Below are 6,000 nucleotides of genomic sequence, written 5' to 3'. Positions count from 1 at the left end.
AAAAAATAACCAACATAAAGCTATACAGTGAATCAAATTTTCTTTTGTTCTTCCAGGCATATAAGTTTTATTACCCCATTGTAAAGCAGGCACATAAAAGGATAGTTAGGAGAGTTATATCAAAGTGCAAGTGCTATGTTCTGTTTGTTGTGCAGGCATATAAATTAAACCTTTTAAAATATCCCCCTCCCATTTTTTTTCCACTCTAATTACCTTGGTTCAGGTCACTTTTATCCTAAACTATTGTCTCAGATAAGCATCTTAAATACCTCTCTACCTATTGAATGTAATCCACTGTACAGTTTTCCATCAGAGTTCCATGTGGTCCCTTGACTGAAATCTTCCACAAGACATACTTTTTCTCCCTGGAAAAAAGTGCAAGTAACTTTTAATGGGCACACACCCCCTCAAAAATGATCCCAAAGTACCTGTATAGTTGTTGAATGCTTTCAGGAAATCATTTTTCAGAGAAATGCAGTTATAAAACATACCCAAAAGGAAATAAATCCCAGAAGGTTGTGGGACAGAAAAAAATACATCATAGTAATGAAAGCATGGAGATAAAGCAGGTTTTGTTGTTGCTGTTTATTTCTCACCTAAACTGATCTGTGCTGCGGTCCTTAAGACCCTCTTATTTGTATATTTACTAGAAGGAGTCACAAGATTCATCATTTCTTTATTTCATGGCTAAGACTTATTACAGCAATGTTGGAAGGATATACAGTATGTGGAGTCTGGAAAAATCCATGTGCAGGCTTCCTTATGCTTTCTTCCTCCCATGGTGGCTTCATGAAGTATATTCTTCTTACACAGCAACTAAATACAACAACATGGGTGCAATGTTTTTACTCAGGGAAGCCCATTAGAGATTTGATTCCAAAGCATGTATTGTAGGTGGTGACACAGTCACCTTCTGTCTAACATGTGCCAAAATCTCAGGCTCCCAGAAGGAAAGCATAAATCATATTGTTTGCACAAAATGTCTAGGAACAGTGAGCCACTTTTACCAATCAGCTGTTACCAAAGGATCACCTTGCCAGCAGGTTTTATAAGATCACAGTCTTAGTCTTGCTAAGTTAACCATTTTTTTTTTGTACACCCTCAGACTCAATATCTAGAAACAGAGTCTAGGAAAGTGGGAGCCTGAATGCATCAGAAATAATGATCTAATCCTAGAAGGAGAGGCATGGGGCAGATTGCATTCTATACCCAACACAGAGCAAAAGAGATGGCAGATGGAATAAATAATATAGAAGAATATGGTTAGTGTACCTAGTTCCCTATGAATACAGGTGCACAGAAATCCTGTACATTTGGTAAGGATACATGACAATTCTGACAGGAAACACAAACCATCATAACCCAAAGAAAAGATAGAGATGTCATCATGTGCAGAAGTATTTAAAACCAAAGTGAGTGAGAATCGGATTCCAGTGGTTGTTTCCACCCCTCATTCTGAATGTCTAGAAAGATCAGTCACATCTCAGTGCATGTCTGGAACCAAATGTCATCAGCTATTTTGCTCCAGGGAACAAATACTACAAATACTGCAAGGACTGAGTAAACTCACTTGTGCATTCACACTTCATCTTGAGAGTTGATAAGGGATGGGGTGCAGAGCAGGGAAATGACTATTTACTAACCAAAGTAGATGACCCCAAACTGAGGTCTGATATGAATGGACAAAATATCAAATTTGTTAAAAAAAAAAAACTTAACCTAGAAGAGATATTAATTGACCAGTCTAAGTTGTAATGCTATCTAGTAGGGAAACATTGGGGAATTCATGAAAAGGATTTCATAAATTTTATGAAATAAAAATTTATACTACCTTTCTATATTTTTTGTTGTATAATTTTATTTTCAAATTCACAGTACAAATAATTGAACATGATACTTTTAATATTATCTTTTTTACAAAGATAAAAAATAGAGTGATAGATAATGACTTCAGTAAGAAATTATCTTGTAGATTCATTGATTAGGAAGCCTTACTCTTGAAGGACATTTTTTTGAGACTTGGTCAAAAAGGACCTCATAATTCAAAGTTCTCAACTGAAAATGCTCTAAACCTAGAAACAACTAGAGCAAAATCCCCAAGTGTGGAACAAATTTAGCCAGAGAAAGGAACTAAAAGAAATTAATTTTGCAATAGTCCAACAGAGATGTAACAGTAGAAGTAAAGGGATTAGTTAAGCATGTGGAATTGGGCTGAATATGGAAAGAGAAAGGGGAAAAAAAGGGATCCAGGGTGCTTTCCAAATCTTTACTTCTCTTTATCTGAAGTCCAAATAATTAAACTTATGTTTTTGGCTAGTGTGTGTGTATGTGTGTGTGTGTGTGTGTGTGTGTGTATGTATGTGTATGTATATATATGTTTATATATATATACCATTTTATATATATATATATGTAATGGTTATTTTAATATAAGAGAGTTGCAAAGCAACACTTTAATTCTGGCTCTTATTTCTTGTGGCTTTTATTACTATAAAAAATGCTTTTAAGCTTTCAGATGAAAACTAGAACAGAAATCTAATGTTCTTTATACTCTCTTATGTATTCAAGTTTGTCATGGCTAAGGCAGATAAAGCAACTGCCTTAGAATAAATAGAAGTATATAAATTCAAAGCAGATAGAACAGATACCTTAGCCAGAACAAGCAGAAGTGTATAGATTCTACTGAGGTCTGAATCATTGGCCACTTTATAATGTTTATGATAATGAAGGTGTAATTAACAGATACCTGGATGAAACGTACTTCCTACTTCAATGAAAACATCCTCTTAATTGAGATGCAATACGTAGTCTGCATTGGTATGCAACAAAATCAAAAATACTTTATCATATTAAAATTATGACACATTGCTTTCATTTGTTAGCCTTAAATCTTGGAATACATAGATTTATTTACTCTCAATTATTTTTATTCATTTTGTGTATGACTCAGATGATTTGCCAACTACTTTAAATAGACAATTGAACCCAAAAACTGACTCTTTAATTCTACTTTAATAAGAACTAAAATATAAAGGCTTCTCCAGGAAAGACATATATCAGGAATGTTTGTTCTTTTATCATCAAAAGCCAAAATACAAAAACCAGACTTGAAATACTAAGATTGAAATCTTTTCAAAAAGAACACACACACACACACACACACACACTTTATTCTCTTTTCCAAAACAATTAAATATTTTTTCATAAATAGCTAATTTAATTCACATATATTGAATTTAGTATATTTTACTAAAGCTGCTGTACAGTGCTGCAAATGTTAAAAAGGAAAGAGAATTTCTACCTACAACGGAACCTGTGAACTAGAGGGAGAGTCTCAGGTTTATACTGATTAACCCTGTAATGCACAGCCAGTATTCACGTGGGAAATTCTAGCCATTAACTTCTGTACCTAGAGGAGTTTGGGGAGGGTTTGACACGTATTGCAATTCTGTGAGGGAAACTGAGGTAGAACTCTTATCTGGGAGATATTCTCTTTCCACTAAATATTTCTATCTTTGTAGTTCAGGATGAAAATGCTCTAGTTAGAGACAACAGGCATGTGTAGACTTGGAGCTGAGATACAATTCCTATATCCGAATGTGTTATGTAAGTATGAACCTGGAATATCATCTTTTGACTAAGAAGGATCAGAATTTTCTCTTTTATTTTTCTATAAATTGCCATCTGTCTATCTTGCTTTGATTTATATAACAATATTAGCACATATTTATTGACTACTGCCAAGTGCTTTGCAAAATTGGTTATATTGGTCATCAACCCAATATTCATTCTTCTCCTCTTCCTGCAAATCCCAAAATACCTGAAGTTTGAAGAAAACAAAACAAAAACCCAGCAACTAAAAAATACAAAAACAACAAAAATACTGATGTTCTGTTTCTTATGCAGGTAGACATAAAATGAAGAGGGCAGCAGTGAATATGCCAGAAGTGCAGAATTCTTTAAAATTGTTAAATACACTGTCAGGGATCCTCTTGCCCTACCAAATTTCTGACACAAAGACTAATGCTACAGAAGTTGTCACTTGCTAAACCATGTCCCTTCAGGGCCTTGGCTTGACATAGAAAGAATTTCAAACTTTCCCAACTATTTTCCCATTAATTTGATAGCCATTCTGTGGTTGAGGATCTCCTCAAATATGGAAGAGAAATTTATACCACTGTCCCTGCTTCCAATTTTAAATCATTCCAAATTCTCTCTAGGCCTCAGGTCTTCTCTTAGTATCCTTTCTCCCCAAACTTCAGAATAAAATTGTACTACCTAAAGACCGGCCACAGACCAAGATCTGGTACCAGAGACACAAGAAGCAGGGATTATAGGGGTGGGTAGGAAGGTAGGAGTGATTCGACCCATTTGTGTTCCAGCACCTGTGGCTTTAGGGTTTACTTTTACTTTTGTCTTAAATATTATGAAATGAAAACAAAGCAATCATACAGCCTGCATGGATCAATCTGAAGAGAGCCCAGCCCAGCCACTGATGCAAGATGGGTAGAGATTCCTGTACTAGTAAGAGCAACAGGCAATGTTTGTAAGATGTTTAAATATACATCTTTCAGACATAGTAATTTTGAAAAATTTAGCCAGATCTAAAAAAATCTTTGATATGCATGCAGATTTTTACAAAAGTGTATTTGTCAGAGAGACAAACTGAAATACTATTAAGAGGAAAACATTTATGTAAGTTAAATACATTAATATACTGAAATAAAATATTTTAAAAGTTATGTTTATATATACAAAGATATCAAGTGCTTGAAGGAATGATTATAAGAGAAAATATGATATAATAATACTGATAAAATATATGATTTTAATTAGACATGGATAGGCAAGGATTTATGTGTCAAAAATCACATTTAGAACAATTTCTAACTGGTAATATTATTTTCCTTAGTATTCATTACTTTCATTATTTTAGTATTTAGGAAAAAACATGAAGGTTTTTGGGGGGGATTCTTTGAGTTCTAGTAAATTAGATTTTTTCTCCCTGATGGATGGCCTATTTGAGAAAATAGCTTTTAAAACAGTGCATAAATAGAAAACTTAGCAACATTTTTAAGTAAACCTTTAACGGGTCTCATTTTGATATGTCTTTCTTTCTTTTTTTTTTTTTTTTTTTTTTTTTTCAGTTGATTCAGTTGAAGATTTCCTGTGGGCTAGCCCATAGTCCCTTGTCTAGAACTAACCTACTGCTGGGTGGCACTATGTGTTTGTTGGACCACTATAGTCCCCTCCCTCTGGTTATTCCTTTCCTGTAGTGAAGACTCTTCCAGGGTACTTCATACTTCATTCAGAGTCGTTTCTAACCTGTCTGGAATTATCTTGTATGATTCCTTCGTAAGTAATGCTTCTGCTTGCTTTTACTTTAATTCCTTTTTCTGTCCTTTTATTGTACTCTAGTAGAGATAACAAACTAGGACAGCTCCCAAATAGCTACTTAATTCATGGGAACCTTGTTTACACTGTTTCCTTCATCAATGATTTATATTTTCTCAAGAGGGTAGAACTGCTAGGCTGCAATGGGTCTGACTGATATTTCCTTTGGAAGATACACTCATGTAAAATACTTAGTTATTTCCCTGAAAAGGTTTTTTCAAGTTTAATCACACTGGGATGCTCTTATCTTGAAACTAAATTCCCTTATTTTGCTGAACTGTACTCTCAGTAGGAAATACAGCTGGTAAAAGAACTTAAGCTGCAACCCAGCAGTTTTTCTCGACTTCCCCATTTCTAGATGAAGAGAAAATCTCGACTTTCCTATTGGTATTAGAGAATCAAAAAATCACAATCTACGAGGAGGAAACTTACGTTAAACTGCTTTAAAAATACACACTATAATTAAAAACTTTGAATTCCAAGTGTAAGAATCACTGGAGGCATGACCTGAAACAAGTTACTTACACTAATAGCCTTTAGTTTCCTCCTATGAAATTAGGAATCCCTGCCCTATAGCATTCTTGTGAAATTAAGTAAACTACTTCA

General features: G+C 34.2%; 1 long non-coding RNA gene across 1 annotated transcript in view; it reads right to left on the bottom strand.

Moving 5' to 3' along the window:
• Window positions 1-686: 686 nt before the first annotated feature.
• LOC111090440 overlaps window positions 687-6,000 on the bottom strand; it is an 84,446-nt gene continuing 79,132 nt past the window's right edge. The window contains exon 4 of the long non-coding RNA XR_005371887.1: window positions 687-816. This is a non-coding gene — a long non-coding RNA (uncharacterized LOC111090440). The remainder of the gene's footprint in view (window positions 817-6,000) is intronic.

This window comes from Canis lupus, chromosome 17, assembly GCF_011100685.1.
Source record: "Canis lupus familiaris isolate Mischka breed German Shepherd chromosome 17, alternate assembly UU_Cfam_GSD_1.0, whole genome shotgun sequence".
In the NCBI taxonomy this organism is placed as follows: Eukaryota; Metazoa; Chordata; class Mammalia; order Carnivora; family Canidae; genus Canis; species Canis lupus.
The sequence above is the reverse complement of the archived record's forward strand: the minus strand, read 5'-3'. Positions and strand labels throughout refer to the sequence as shown.